Below are 16,791 nucleotides of genomic sequence, written 5' to 3'. Positions count from 1 at the left end.
ACTGGCAAGAGAAGAGGCAGCTTCCCTTCCCTTTCCTCTGCCTCCCCTCTTTCCCTCTGGCCCCAAGGGAGTCTCACTCTCTCTCCCCTCCCTCCTAGGTAAACCCATCTGATATGGTTTGGCTGTGTCCCCACCCAAATCTCATCTTGAATTGTAGCTCTGATAATTCCAACATGTCATGGGGGGTACCCTGTGGGAGGCAATTGAAACATGGGGTGGGTCTTTCCTGTGCTGTTCTCGTGACAGTGAATAAGTCTCACAAGATCTGATGGGTTTACAAAGAGGAGTTTCCCTGCACAAGCTCTCTTTTTTGGCCTGCCATCGTGTAAGACATGCCTTTCACCTTCCACCATGATTGCGAGGCCTCCCCAGCCATGCAGAACTGTGAGTCCATTAAACCTCTTTTTCTTTGTAAATTACCCAGTCTCGGGTATGTCTTTTTCAGCAGTGTGAAAATGGACTAATATACCACCCTCCCACTCCTTGACCCTGGCTCCATCTCTCCCTTCTCACAGGCTTCCTCCATTAGCTAAAAGCATGACTACATGTGTGCTATCCTTAAAAACAAAAAACCTGCCATCCACCTCGCTTCTACCTCAACTCACTGTGCTATCACCATCACACTAAGCTTTTTGGAAATAAGTAGCACACACTCCCAGCATCCTTCCTCTCACTCCTCATTATGCCAGTCTTTTTGCTAAATGGGAAGCAGCAAAGGCACCCACAGCTAAACCCTTAGCAAACCAATGCCTGTCCTCTGCCATCCCTTTATCACCCTCTCCAAGCATCTGCCCCTTCCACTTCTGCAATGATTTCTCCCCTTCTTTAATTTCTGCAACTTCTTTAATTTCTCTTCTTTTTAAACATTGGCCTTCCCTAGCATTAAGTTTTTGTCCTTTTTTCCTCTCTAAACCAATGTGTCCTAACTCAGGGATTTGGGTGGCACCATCACAATTTTTGTCATAACCATGTACCATCCACTCTACCTTCAATTTAATATTTTTTTAATTAACTTATTTTTCCTTAAATATACTTTCAATGAAACTTTTATATTAGTGTTGTAAGTGAAAAATCAGTATTACATGCTACAAACAGAAGGCAATAAAAAGAGTTACAATGAAAACAAAGCAATACTAATGAGTTCTAGCTAGAAACATTGCATGTCAAGGACTCCAAGCCTAGGACCTGTTCTTTCCTTTTATTAAGAGGGAAATTCCAAAGTATTAGAGATTAAACACTAGCACCAAACTGAGGCTTTGATAGATTCAGAAGGGCTGAAAGAGGAATAAAACGAAAATAACTTTCCACTACCTGATTCAATGTTATCTAAGCCCATGTCTGCTGTGTACTGCCTAAAATTATCAACTACAAAGATAATTTTCCTACTAAATACTAGAGTTAGTTCTCCTTCCTCTGTGACTCTCTTCAGGGGACTTAACAATTGTAACTTTTTCAATGGTTGCCATATTTCTTAGCTCCATTCCACATGCTTTTAGAAAATGAGATTACAGACATAAACTAGAAACAAGATAGACAACAAACACCCTAAATGTCAAAACTAGTACCAAACAGCAGCAATCCATCCAAGCCGGAGCCTAGATCTACCCCAAATGGCTCTATCCATCAGGGTTGGATCCTGGAACATGTCAGAGACTGCCCACCATCAACGCCTAATCCATAATAATAAATGATAGCCAACATCTGAAAGGTTTACATGCCAAACGCAGCACGACGCACCTCATATATGTGCTGTTCAATCTTCACAATACCCTCGTGAGATCGATGCTGTTATTATTCCCAGTATGAGGAACCATTAGAGAAGTTAAGGAACTTGCCAAGGATCTATTGTAAGTGGCAGATCCAGGATTTGCACCAAGATCGTCTGATTCCAGAGCCTGTGCTCTTAACGGTTCTGCTCCCCCGATGCTGAGACACAGCAATTTTAAACCTCACAAACCTCAAAATAATAGCCTGCTGCTCTTAAGCACAATTAAGACAATGGGGTTGACACAACAGGAAAACCATTCAACATGTAATTAAACATAATTACTGGTGTCCTCTAATTGTTTGGGAAAATAAATCTCTTGCCCTTGACAAGCTATAATTCTGGTGTGTGCTAAGAAGGTTCAAGTCTTCACTTCAGTCTGTATATCTCTAGCACATACATACATTACTCATCACATTTTATGGCGAGTAGCAGTAGAGTGGCTCAAAGATACCTTCAATACGTAACCTAGAATCAAATAAGATAGGGCTCAGAGGAATCTAAACCATCCTGCCCAAATCTTCATTTTATAGATGGGAAAAAAGGGGAAAAAAATAACTTCCCAAGAACATACAGGGCTCTGCCTTCTAGTTAAGTGCTCAAGGCACTTCACTGGTTAAACAGGTTAAATTCAGACTGCCTAAGCTAAAAACCTGCCTTCACAATTTAGTAGCTATGTGACCTTGGGCAAGTTATCCAAACTCTCTGAGCTCAGGTGAGGAGGATAATAATACTGCAGCAGCTCTCTCATAAGACGTTGTGAGGACGAAATAACAATATATGTAAAGCACTTGGAACACTACCTGGACACATGGCATTCGATCACTGCATCTAGCCAGAGATACTACTGCTTCAGACAGTGAGCCACACCTGCATGACGGGCCTTGGAAATACTTCCAGGTTCTCATCAGGGCCGCTAAAAACAGCAGTAAGGGTGTGTTCACATCCACTAAGGAGCAGTTAAAGGGTGTCTCCAATGTCTGCCACATGGAGCTAAAACTATAAAGCAAAGGCGTTTAGCTGAGATTCTTTCAAGGAGGGAGAAGGGCACGGGAAACAGACCTGAGTGCCTTGTATCATGACACTTAAATTCTGCTGGAATGAGCTTCAGTGCCAGTAGCCATGCTCTTGTGGGCAGATCTGTTTATTTAACATGACAGATAATCATGCTTCCAGAAGGACAAAGTTTTTAAAAGCAACATGAGCAATTATTTATGGAGCATACACTTAGTAAATAGCACTAGGTGTATGGAATACAATGAAATCTAGGGTAGGACTATCAAAGCAGCCTTGGCAAATACCTAGACCGAGGCTCCCCATCTTTCTCGAACCCCAAGCAGACATCACTCTTCAGCCACAGCACACTTGCCTGCAGAGCCCAAGTACAGCTCAAGGGCAGCCTTACAATCCCTCTCAACCCAATGCTCCATGAAGCCACTGCCTGTGCATAAATGTTGAATTTGGGAATTAGAGGAATAAGCAGGCAAGCAGAGAATGAGGCACAGGACTAAAACTCAGCAGGGGCCAAGAATTATTTTACTTAGCTTCTCTTGATTAGGCATTTGAATTTAAAACAGCTAGGAATATAATACATAATACATCTTGTGTGTGTTGCAGGGAAAAGGTTTAAAGGGTCCAAGCTATAAAACATAACCAATGTGAAATGCTCTTTGCCGGAATACACAAGCACTACAAAATATTCTAATTTTCCTTGGGCTCCCATAAGAAAAACTAGCAGCATCCTCATTTGAAAGAAGAGATGTGAAGGAACAGAGATGGCAAAGTACTTATTACAGATGTTCCTGGGCGGAGGGCGGTGGCTCATGCCTGTAATCCCAGCACTTGGGGAGGTCGAGGCGGGTGGATCACTTGAGGTCAGGAGTTTGAGATCAGACTGGCCAACATGGTGAAACCCCATCTCTCCTAAAAATACAAAAATTATCTGGGCGTGGTGGCGTGTGCCTGTAATCCCAGCTACTTGGGGGGCTGAGGCAGGAGAATCACTTGAACCTGGGAGGCAGAGATTGCAGTGAGTCAAGATCGCACCACTGCACTCCAGCCTGGTCAACAGGGCAAGACACTATTTCAAAAAAAAAAAAAAAATGTTCCTGGCACGAAGAAGCCGTCTGCCTTTTCCCCTATTGAGCCATTCACGGGGAGAACCCAGGACTCAAAGAAATGGAACCACAGAAGAGAGAATCCAGGAACACAAGTGGCGCTTCTGCTGGCTGATTCGACCACAAAAGGTGCTGGTTGCGCAGCTGCTGCACAGAAAGGAGGCATTAACATGAGGGGAAAGAAAGGATTTCCGTTTTGTTATGGACCAAACCTGACTGTTAGAACCCCAACTCACAGTGTGAGAAAGAGCAGCAAACCTGGTGAAGAGATGTCTTCCGTGCACAGTCCACCCTCGGGAGGGGCAAGAAGTAACCAATCCTATTTAATTCAAGCCAAAAATCTTTAAAAACTATATCTTCCTTACATTTGTTCCAGTGTTCTGGCCTCTGCGGGGGCTATTGACTCTTTAAGAAGAGGCTGTAACTGATGCCATATCTCACATAGACCATCCTCCAGATTCCTTAAGAGGTGACAAACAGTATTTCCTCTGAAATGTCAGAGATTGATGGGGGGAGGTTTCCAGGAGCAAGGAGCTAGGAAGGCTGGGAGGGATGGAGGGACCAAGTGCTACAGTGACAGGAGCCTGCCACTGGGGTATCTGACATGGGTGCACCACATCTGCCCAGCTGGTTCCCAGAGCACTGATGGGAGGAAGTTGCTTAAAAATATTAAATTGATAAATAGCCTGTCATGGGAAATAACTGAAAGCATCTTATATCTCAGTTTAAAACCTCCTTAGTTCGGTTTCCATGTTGCTTTCTTATTTTCCTTGAATGAGAAATATGTTCATATAGTTCAAATACCAAAAAGTATAAAGGATTTTTTAAAGGTATAAGGTATAAAAGTGAAACGTCTCCCTCACATCCCTGCCCTCTATTCCTGCAGCTGCCAGCTGCTCACCACCTCCCAGCCCCACCACTTCTGCTGGTGCCTCACCACTCTCTTCCAGAGTTCTTTCTTTGTGCACACAGAAGCAGTCAACCATACATCCCTAACTGTTCCCCTTTGTGCTATAAAAGGTGGCAGGTTATATATACCTGCCTCCAACTTGCTTCTTCCACTTAATGTATCTTGAAGACTTTTCCATATATCAGTACATGGAAAGCTTTCTTGTATTGCTTTATTTTTTATTTACATACGATGATGTATAGATGTGAAGTATTCCACTAGATGATTTTGACAATTAGATATCCTCGCAACATCTCGCAACAACCACCTAAGACTAAACAGGGCACTTGTATCGTGTCCCTTTCTGGTCAACCCCATCTCAGCAACCACCATTTTTATTTCTGTAACTGTAATGGAATGTGGGTTTGTTGGGGTTTTTTTTATTTTATAATGATATTAAGATATCTGTTCCTGTCAGAGAGCAGCAACGAATGTTCATGAGCTATTCTCTATGAAGAATCCTCCAACACAGGTCCCTGCCCCACCCTACCTGAACCCCTTCTAGACCAGGTACCTTCCTTGTGGCCCCACTCCTACACTTGCTTTCCAACACTGAACCATAATCACTTCTGAAATTTTCTCTTTCTCCCTCTGATCTGTAAGCCCAAGCTCCATTTCTTTGTCCCTAATGCATCTCCAGTACAAAGCACCAATTAAATATTTGCTAAACCCTTTCCCAAAGGCAGTTTGTAATTAGAGAGTAAAGGTGTCGATCTCTGACCAATGTTGCTATGGGAATGACTGAAGGCAAACTTCATTTTACAATTAAAGTAACTGTCAGAGAGGAGGCAGGAAGCTTGTAAAGAGGCGAACGAGGGTAGCATGGGATGAGAAAGAGCCATTCCCAGGGTTCTATTGGCAGGGAGGGAGAGGCCCCCGTGTCAGCTGACTGTCTGCGCTCATGGAAGGAAAAAATGAGGAACATTTTAAGACTTGATTTCCAAGGTTTTGAAAACAAATCAGAGGCCTTTCTTGGGCTTAGCATAAAACCATCACAGATAGGCATTCCCTACATGACTAGATCACTGGACTGTAAGCTTTAAATAGAAAATGGTGAGGCAATGTGGGTTATTGGAAGAGTGTCCACAATGATACATGTTTAAGGATGAAGGGGGAGATAAATTATCAGGAAAACCATCTGCTTCAAGGTCTGAGAAATAGAAGGCACTGGCAAAATAGAGACATCGTTGGGGAATACTGAAAACTGAGCTGCATAGAAGTCAAATGGGAAAAAAAAAAAATCACAAAATCAGCAAAATAGCTTTCCAAGGAACAATCAAACAAGGTACCTGAAGAGTAGAAAAACGGTTCAATAAAGCTGACCAAGCAGCCCGATTCTGGGGCAGCTACCAACCTTAATTGTCTCTGCATCGGTTTGAGCTGAGCTTAAAGTTAGGCAGAATGAAGTGGCCGAACACTTGTTTTCCATGAGATCTGAAATCATTCTGCTGCCTTAATGCCCAGGCATACCCTACATTCAGCTGTTAACACAGGAGACATACACAGAAATATGAGAAGGGAAAGCCCAACCTCATGGAATTCAGGAGAAAGGAATACCCATGACTTGGCTGAGGAAATCTACTGCAACCATTTTTAAGGAGTCTGTTGGTAAGTGGGGAGTAGTAATTATCCAATTGTTTCCTTTTTTTTCTTTTTTTTTTTTGAGATGGCGTTCCGCTCTTGTTGCCCAGGTGGAGTGCAGTGGCGCAACCTCGGCTCACCGCAACCTCTGCCTTCTGAAATCAAGCGATTCTCCTGCCTCAGTCTCCCAAGAGGCTGGGATTACAGGCGCCCACCACCACGCCCGACTGATTTTTTGTATTTTTAGTAGAGATGGGGTTTCGCCATGTTGGCCAGGCTGGTCTCGAAATCCTGACCTTAGGTGATTCACCCTCCTCGGCCTCCCAAAGTGCTGGGATTATAGGCATGAGCCACCACGCCTGGACCCAGCTGTTTTCTTATGCCAAGCATAAGCACATCTAGAAGTTCTCATTTAAGAGAATAAAATAAATCTCTTTAATTTGCTTTACTTCACCTGTTCCATTTTCATTAATCCAAAAGCTGACATTGCCAATGGTATTTAACAATAAAGCAAGTAGTCTTGAAACAAAAATAACATTAAAAGGAAACAGTAAGATATGGCTTTCTATGTTTTGTCACTGACTCTTAAAAAAATAAGATTAAAAGGTGTTCGATGACGAAAGAACTATATAGGCTAATCTGAATTCTGAAAAAAATACTATTTAATTAATATTCTATATAGCAAGCAACTAATACAATTCTTATTTTAGCAGAGATTGTATACATAATATCTCCATTTCATATAAAATTTTCTCTGAATGCTAGATGTTTGGTTATTAATGTGAACATACACCCTTCAAAATATTACTGTTTTTCTTCATAGAGAATAGCCCATGAACATTCGTTGCTGCTCTCTAACAGGAACAGACATCTTCTGGTAAAAACTTGTGTTTGCTTTGTAAAAAAATTAAATAATACTATGTAGTAGGGTGGTGTTTCCTTTTGCTGCTATAAAAAATTAACAGAAATTTAGTGGCTTAAGACAACAAAATTTTATTATCTTTCAGTTCTGGATGTCAGAGATCCAACTTGAGTCTCACTGGGCTGATGTCAAGAAGCCTGCAGAGTTGCTTTCTTCCTGGAGGCTCTAGGAGAGATTCTGTTTTCCTGCCTTTGCCACCTTCTAGCGGCCGCCTGTATTCCTTGGCTTGCACAACCCCTCTGTATCCTTAAAGCAGTAATGGCCCGTCAAGTCTCATGAGACCATCAGTTTGGTTTCAACTTTTCTGCTTCCTTCTTCCTCATTTAAGAATCCCTGTGATTGCATTGGGCAATCTTTATTTGAAGGTCAAATGGTTAACAACCATAACTCCATCTGCAACCTTAATTCTCACTGGTCATGCAACATAACATATTCAGGTTCCGGGATTAAGAAGTGGACATCTTTCAGGGCCATTATTCTGTCTACTACAGAGGAAATGAGAATTGTCTCATGAGATACTCCGTTCAGGGCTCTGTGGCCTCTGCATTTAATGATTGGTTTGGTGGTAACATTCAACATGAGCCTGCCTATTCTACTGCAGGGAACTGGCAACTTTGGCTTTTTCAGACTGGAGAAAGCCTCTCAATCTAGGACTCTCCACTCCCTAGGTGCCTGAAGGTCTCCATTCCTACACGGACTAGACAGGACATTTGGCAGGAAGGGAGGGCTAGGAAAGAGACAGGACTTCCCACAGTGGTCTACATGCAGAAGGCCTCAGAGCCAGTCTTTGATGGGAGGAAGGCACAGGGTGCAAATCAGGGCTCAACTCCTCTCCACTCCCTCAAACCCCGAGCTTTCTCTGCTAGCCAGCACCACCTCTCCCTGGAGCACACAGGATGATTTTTTTTTTTTTTTTGAGACTGAGTCTCACTCTGTCAGCCAGGCTGGAGTACAGTGGCGTGATCTCGGCTCACTATAACCTCCACCTCCCAGGTTCAAGTGATTCTCATGCCTCAGCCTCCTGAGTAACTGGGACCACAGGTGCACACCACCACAACCAGCTAATATTTGTATTTTTAGTAAAGACAGGGTTTTACCGTGTTAGCCAGGCAGGTCTCAAACTCCTGACTGCAAGTGATCCACCTGCCTTGGCCTCCCAAAGTACTGGAGTTACAGGTGTGAGCCACATCACCTGGCTCACAGGATGATTTTTAAATGCATTCTATACACACTTAACAAACATGCCACTAATCTGGAAAATTTATTTCACTAGTACCTACCATAGTGTCTGGACTAGAGCTGGGACTCAAAAATATTTATTTCATTAATAAATATCACATACTTTTATAATATCTGTGAGGTGGAGCATTGAGCTGAGCAGGACTAGAGAATGCTGAAAAATAAGATTTTGATGTCCTTCAGCCCTTCAAATGAGCTAGGGAAAATTCAATTTTTGAAAGGAAGCTATAATAACTCCCAAAAGTTCAAGAAACCCTAGTCTACTATGTGCTGGTTCATGAATTAAACTTAGTAGATCATAAGCAGCATTTTAAAAAATAAAATGAGACAGAGTAGAATAGAAAATATTAGAGGATATCACATATATTAACAGTGTCACTTCATAAAACTATTATTTCAGATGTGTGTCTGTGTGCTAAGTTGCAATATATTTATATTTCTTGTTAAAATGAATCATGATCTTGGCCGGGCACAGTGGCTCACGCCTATAATCCTAGCACTTTGGGATGCCAAGACAGGCAGATCACCTGAGGTCAGGAGTTCGAGACCAGCCTGGCCAACATGGTGAAACCCCATCTCTACTAAAGATACAAAAATTAGCCGGATGTAGTGGTGAGTGCCTGTAATCCCAGCTATTCCGGAGGCTGAGGCAGGAGAATCGCCTGAACCTGGGAGGTGGAGGCTGCAGTAAGCCCCGAGATCGCACCACTGTACTCCAGCCTGGGTGACAGAGTGAGACTCCATCAGAAAGAGAGAGAGAGAGGAAGGATCATGATCTCATAGTCAAAAAAAGTGGAAAACTGCTGCTCTACTAAAAATGTCCTCATCACAGAATTCTGGAATAGGCTAGCCTTTCACAGGATGATAGTTACCAAAAACTCAGTTCCAAATGGCTAATTTTTAACTTCTTAGGTTTCTATTGTCTTTTGTCCCAGACAGTTCCAGCAAGGCATAATGATGCTAAGAGAATTACCTCCCTTTTATTCTCTGTTCCAGCACACTCTCAATCCCTTACCAAAACATTCGCCTGGGATTCTCTTTTCTCACTGAATAAAACAGGATACACATCAGCATCGTGATGCCCCAAAGGGGAGGCAGTCCATGAAATGGTCTGATTGCTGTGGAATTCTTTTTATGTAGCCATCCACCCCATTGTGAAAGAAGCAGCTGGATATCCAAGCATCTTCCAATACTCAGGCTTCAAGGTCCAATAATGTCCACTCCTGCCCAGGAAAAGCTGGCATGCTGCTGACATGGCCTCTCTACTCCTTTGTTTGCAGGCTTAGCTCACGTTATGTGTTGTTCACTGCTCACACAAGCCACTCTCTAGGAGGGCTTGCTGAGAGCTCTCTTCTAGGGAATCTAAACTTTGTTATTTGGAAAAAGCCAGGAAACCCTTCATGGGCTGAGGATGGGTTTCCTGGCTTCAGAGGATGGGTCTGAGTTTTCACATCTCTCAACCCCTTTGCAGCATATAATGGCTTTAGTATATGCTATTCGTTATAGACAGAACTGGGTCCACACCAAAATTTAACTGTTGAAGCCCCATATTGGAGGTTAGCAAAATTCCTAATACCCAGTGTGACTGTATTTGGGGATAGGGCCTTCAGGGGGGTAATTAAGGTTAAATGAGGTGATAAGGGTGGGACTCTGACTCAATAGGATTCATATGTCCTTATAAGAAGAGGAAGAGACACCAGATCTCTCTCTCTGTGTGTGTGTGTGTGTGTGTCTGTGTGTGTGTGTGTGTGTGTGTGTCACACAGAAAAGCAGGCATGTGAGGACACGCACGGTGAGAAGGTGGCCATCTACATGCCAGGAAGATAGCCCTCACCAGAAACCAACCTTGGCACCTCGATCTTGGGCTTTCAATTTCCAGAACTTTGAGAAAATGAATTTCTGTTGCTTAAGCCACTCCGTCTGTAGTATTTTGTTTTGACAGTTCAAGCAAACTAATACGCTAGTTATATTAAATAGAATTTGCATAGGCTACGTTTTTTGACCATCCATTTGAAACATAAATGTTAAGAGAAAACAGTAAGTCACAGACAAATATATACAGTATTTTTATAAATATTTTGGAGATTCAAGATCAAAAAAAAGTCAGCAATCTATCATTTAGGGCCAAAAAAATATTTGCCATAAAACCATAAAGAATGATAAAAGTAGGGCCAAGCACGGTGGCTCACATCTGTAATCCCAGGACTTTGGGAGGCTGAGGCAGGCGGATCACTTGAGGTTAGGAGTTTGAGACCAGCCTGGCCAACTTAGTGAAATCCCATTTCTACTACAAATACAAAAATTAGCCGGGCGTGGTGGTGCACACCTGTAATCCCAGCTACTCAGGGGGCTGAGGCATGAGAATCACTTGAACCCAGGAGGCGGAGGTTGCAAGTGAGCTGAGATTACTCCATTGCACTCCAGCCTGGGAAGAGACTCCGTCTCAAAAAAAGCAAAATTCCAGGGAGTGCTTGCTTCAGAGTGAGGGGGATAACAGCTGAGATGAAGGGAGGGTTGCATATTGGTAAAGTGATGTTAAGCGGAAGGTGACCTCATGGGTGTTAATTTCTTTAGAACATCTCATAATTTTTTGTTTTATATATATTATTTTATATATATTAAGTATTTTAGAATAGAACTTATAAAACTAAGGTGTTAGAATAACATAACGCCCATCAGTTCATACTTATTCTTGGGGAGGGGAGAGGGGGTAAGGAGCATTTCTACTTTCCAAATCTTAACTTCCTGAATTTTTTTAAATCCACCTAAAATGTTTATATAATATTTGGAATAAAAATGAAAGAAAATTAAAGAAAAAAAGTAAAAAGAAACTACTGAACACTTGTGATTACTTTTATACTTCCTTTAATCTTCCCTCCCACCCTATATATATATTGCACTAAACTTATTTGAAATGTAAGCTTTGGCTGAAAATAACTTGCCCTCTTTTGAAATGAAAATAATCGCTACAGGGTTGTAATAATAATTCAATCACTGGTTATAGCCTGGTTATAAGGAAAACACCAGGAAACAGACATCCAAGGAAGGAAGTCTCTTATTTCTTTTCGTTTCAAGGCAATTTAGGTAAATTACAGACATTTCCCTTTCAGAGCTGAGGACTATCAATAGAATTTTAAGTGTGGTCCATTTATATTAATGTCTTCAATTTAGAACTTCTTGGACCTTTCTTTCTTTATGATGCCAGCTTTTAGTTCACATTAAAATAATTTTATGACTAGCAAGTTGCAAAAAGAGAAAGGTGTTTTGTACATGTGGCTTCTACGTTTTGGTAGAAGGAGAAATCATTTCAAGGCAATCATTTTCTGTACTTAGTGAATCTCTAATTTCTTTCCTTTTGGCCCTGCCAACTGGATAACTAAATAGAAGATAATGGAGTTTGGATATTCAATACAAAACCATTTTCATTCTGTGGAATGAAACTTTGCAAACTACTATGAAACCACTGCAAAACCACTTTGCCCCACCCTTAAAGGTGTTTAATGCTCCATAATCCTTTAGTACTATTCAATCACTTGTCAGTGGTACTATATTCCCAGTGTGTGTATGTGTGTGTGGTGGGGTATGTGTGTGGTGTGGTGTGTGTGTGGTGGGGTGTGTGTGTGTGTACACTTCTATCCATCTGTCTCCTCTACTAAACAGTGAGTTGCTTGAAGGTAAGATAAATGAATTATGCTCCCCTAAGAAATGCCTGCATTTGCAGTTTGGTCCAAATACAGTGAATTGCACAAAAGCAATATGTAGGCAGCTTCTTTAGTCCTCAGGTGGAAGCAATAATGGGATGTAGGGAGGTAATGAGACTAAAATAATCATGAAAATGAGAATGTAAGTGCCACAAGAAATATTCATTCATTCATTCATTTTATCATGTATTATGTGTACCCATTCGGAATCATGTGTTGAGAATATGAAAATAAATCAAGCAAACCCTGACTGGAGAGGAGCTCACACTCCAAGTGGGATAATTCCAAGAAGGAATGGACTAAAGAGAAATGGAAATACCTCACTGTGAGTTTCTAGGGTGAGAACAAATTTAGAGCCGCAGATAGATGGGAATGGCATTCGAGGAAGAGGGAACCTCATCAATAAAGGCTTGGATGAGTGAACGTGCAGACTGAGTTTAGGACACAATGGATAGTTAGGTTTGAGAAAGGCAGAGTCCTGAAGCGAAGTACAGTCATCAAGGCAAAAGGCTAAAGGCAACATAGTGTGGAGGGGTTTGCTGAATCACAGAAACCAAGTTGGGGAGTTCAAACTTATTTTAGTGAGCGAAAGAAAAGCCTTACATGTTTTTGAGCAGAGTATTGGCATAATCTGAGTGGTACTTCAGAAAGGAGAGTTTAGCAACAGTGTTCAAAAGAGACCAAAGAGTAGAAAGGAAACAGGGAATTGTATTCCAAGACTATTGCAATTCAAGCAAGAGCCAGTCAAGGTCTTCAGGACCCATTTATGATTAAAAACAAAACAAGCTAGGTATAGACTGTACTTTCTTACCTTGACAATAAATATCTACTAAAAACATAAAGCAAACCTTGTTTTACGATCAAGAACAAGACAAGGATTCTAAGTATCACTGATTTTATTTTAAACTGTCCTGCAGGTCCAATCCAATGCAATAAGATAAGAAAAAAGAAAGTAAAAGTCTACATCTGGAAAGAAGGAAACAAAACTGTCATTATTTGAAGAAGATAAAATTATCTTCATGATGTAGCTTTCAAAATCTACTGAAAATTTTTTAGAAGACAGTTTAGCAGTGTGGCTGAATGAGCAGATGGTCTTAGAAATCTAAGAAGCAGACATAAATCTCTCCATTTTTAAGACAGAGAAGAATAGAGATTAAATAAAGGTTTTTACAAGAAAAGCATCATAATCCTTTCTCTGTGGACAGGTCCATGTGGATTAATACTACATCTAAACATTCATAAGTGTAGCCTAAAAGGTTTCCAAGTAAATGCACCACACCCTGAGAGGAATGGCACTGCATTCTATGGAAGGTCCTAAACAGCCTTTCAGGTGGAAATCACAGCATGACAGAGAACCCAATTCAGACTTCATACATAATTTGAGATCAATGCAAGGGCAAGCAACACAGATGGAAAAAATTCTTCCACTTTTAAGTATAGCCCAGGTTTACAGCTCTCTTCTCCTATAGTCATTCCCAAACTTATGTCTCAGTCTAATAGGTTGCTAATGGGAACAACAAAGCTAGGTATGCTTATTCCATTTACTGCAGCATTGCTGATTCAAAGAGGAAGGCTCCAAGAGGCAGAGAATGAGAGCAACACTTACTACATTTGATTGACATCAAATCCTTTTATCAGGTAATATCTCAAAGAACTAGTGCCTCGGAGAAATTCTAGTTTAGAAAATGCTGTGCACTCAAACATTCTCAATTCCTGGTATGAACCAAAATTTAGGTGCAACATAGCAAATGGTTAAAAGCAAGGATGCTGGAGCCCACTATGTTGGATCCACAACTTACTCTTCTGTGACCTTCAGCAACTTGCTTAACCTCTCTATGCCCAAGTTTCCTCATTTGCAGAATGGCAAGAGGGAAAATGACAAGAGCACTTACCTCATAGGGTCATACTGAAGATTAAAATGAATGATGCAGTGGCTCACGCCTATAATCCCAGCACTTTGGGAGGCCAAGGGGGATGGATCACCTGAGATCAGGAGTTTGTGACCAGCCTGACCAACATGGTGAAAGCCCACCTCTACTAAAAATACAAAAATTAGCCAGGCGTGGTGGTGCATCCCTGTAATCCCAGTTACTTGGGAGGCTGAGGCAGGAAAATCGCTTGAACCTGGGAGGTGGAGGTTGCAGTGAGCAGAGATCGCGCCATTGCACTCCAGCCTGGGCAACGAGTGAGACTCTGTCTCAAAAAAACAAAAAATAAATAAAAAATAAAAATAAAATGAATGATTTCATATATGTAAAGCACTTATTTAAGTGTTGTCACTACACTGTTAGAATTACAATATTTCGCAAGTGGGGAAGAATATGACTTTGTTGGTGTAAGAAGAAAATTGCTCTGCATGAAATAGGTCCATAAAGGTCTGCGAGAAGAGCAGTAATACATACATTGTCTGCAGTTCTGCTAATCAAGACATTCGATTAATTGATATTTATACTGCACACATTAATCATTAATGCCTAGATTTGTGTTTGGTTTGAGGTGACGTGAATAGGAAAAAAATAATAAAAATAAAAGAAGAAGCAATCCTTAGCCTTAAAAAGGTTGGAGAATTTTCTCTAAATATGGTCCTCCTAAGTATCCAGGTTGAAAAGCACCTTTTCTCCAACCTTCCATATTCACTTTCCTGAATAAATTACATCTTCTGGAAGGAAATTTAGTGCTAAAGGAATTTTGCCAATATTAAGCCATTTATAGGATTGTTTTCTACCACCTCTTCCCTCAAAATGATAAGCAAGTTCAACAGACATGAAACTACTACTGTACACTCAGGAGCCTCTGAAATATGCAATATCCCAAATGGGACCCACAATGCAAAATTCTTCCAGGGAACCACTATACCAACAGAAAAATGCCTTAAATTACTTTATTATACTTTACTTTTAAAATGTGGCTTAATTTATGCATACTTCATTGTATGTCAATTCCTTGAAATCTGGTGATCTATATATATAATATATATGATAAGCAGTAGCCAGAACAATGTCATCCTCCAACTATTAATTAATTAAATAAGATATTCATATATTTATCCTTTTGGATGCTAAGTCAAGAACACATAACAGTTGAAACTCATTTGGGCTACCAACCATAAAACTGTGAAATGCAAACTTCAACAGTACCCATCCTCATGGGAACCTGAAAAGGGTTATTTGAGGTCAAAAGACACAACATTTAAGGAGAAATGTCTCATGGGAGTATTTCTGATCCGGCTATAGGATAGAGTGGAATACCAACTCAACTAAATCAAATTTCAATTCCTCTAGCCCTCTTTCAAGCCCCTTCACATCCAATCCCCTCCTTTCTAGCCACCTTACTGTCTCCTCTATACTCAGGCCTCTCGAAAGTGGCTCACATGCTTCCTTGTTCTTTCACACAAACTGAACACTGCTCTTTTTTTTGTTTAGAGTCAGGGTCTTGCTCTGTTGCCCAGGCTGGAGTGCAGTGGTGCAATCATAGCTACTGCAGCCTCCAATTCCTGGGCTCAAGTGATCTTCCTGCTTCAGCCTCCCAAGTAGCTGGCACTACAGGTATGCACGACCATACCTGGCTAATTTTTAAAAATATTCTGTAGAGGCAGGGTCTTGCTATGTTTCCCAGGCTGGAACAGTGATCATCTTGAATACCTTTTCTCCCCTGTAGAAACTGTTATTCCATCTTTCCTTTTCTCTTTATGCCTTGTGTGTTCTTTAAGTTGTATGCAAAAAGTGTCTCTATTTAAACATTTTTAGAAGTTATCATTTATAGCTTATAAATAGGTATAGCAGCAGTATAGGTAAATTTTTCACAAACCAGTTAGTTTCTTGAGTAAATGGTAGTCAACATGATAGTTAAGGCACCAAAAAGGACCTCTGTATTTGAGTGACTAAACCTATGCAATAAAGAGCAGCATTTTGTACTCAAAATAAATTTTGTAGAAAAGGAAACGTGCCATGTCTTCTAAAGTAAGATAACAAACGCACCCAGAAAGGGGGCCCACAGCATTCCTTTCCTCTCTTTTTCCACCCTAATTTCCTCCTCATATTGCTTCTCCTTTCATTTACCTTACTCAGGTTCTCCTGTCCCGGCCCCCGGGCTTGCCAGTGATGCCCAGAGGGTGATGTGCCTGGTGGCTGAGCTCTTCCAGAGCTAAAGATGTGCGGATCCCTGAGTATCCACAATCATCAAAGCATGAAGTAATGCCTTGTAAGTGGTGTCACCACACCTCCCAGAAGAAGGATGGATTCCGACCAGAAGCAGTCAAACATAGTCATGTAAGTGAAATGGATCCCTGTGGGTGCTGCTATTGGGATACCAAAGGTCTGAAGCTCATCCAATGCAATAGCAGAAATAATTACATCTGTGAGCATGTGAGAAGAGCCCTGAGTTAGTCCCAAGTGGAAATCACCATCTCCAACCAATTCTTCCGTCAGTTGATGGATGTTGGGGAGTGGGGTACAGCAACCCCTCCAAGTCCTTCCTCCCTCTATATAGCCCAGGAGACTCCCCTCCCACCAGCCTGG

The 16,791-nt window shown here is 41.4% G+C and overlaps 1 protein-coding gene and 1 long non-coding RNA gene across 3 annotated transcripts in view; one reads left to right on the top strand and one right to left on the bottom strand.

Annotated features, from left to right (window-relative positions):
- LOC129057988 (uncharacterized) overlaps positions 1-7,610 on the top strand; it is a 29,551-nt gene extending 21,941 nt beyond the window's left edge. The window contains exons 5-6 of one of the 2 annotated variants that reach the window (XR_008522791.2): positions 7,236-7,289; positions 7,420-7,610. This is a non-coding gene — a long non-coding RNA (uncharacterized LOC129057988). The remainder of the gene's footprint in view (positions 1-7,235; positions 7,290-7,419) is intronic. The other variant, XR_008522794.2, reaches the window with a different exon arrangement.
- KIF5C (kinesin family member 5C) overlaps positions 1-16,791 on the bottom strand; it is a 151,485-nt gene that overhangs the window by 120,620 nt on the left and 14,074 nt on the right. The gene's annotated exons all lie outside the window — the stretch shown is intronic.

Source organism: Pongo abelii, chromosome 11 (assembly GCF_028885655.2).
Source record: "Pongo abelii isolate AG06213 chromosome 11, NHGRI_mPonAbe1-v2.0_pri, whole genome shotgun sequence".
In the NCBI taxonomy this organism is placed as follows: domain Eukaryota; kingdom Metazoa; phylum Chordata; class Mammalia; order Primates; family Hominidae; genus Pongo; species Pongo abelii.
Note: the sequence above shows the minus strand (reverse complement) of the source record. Positions and strands in the feature narration are given on the sequence as shown.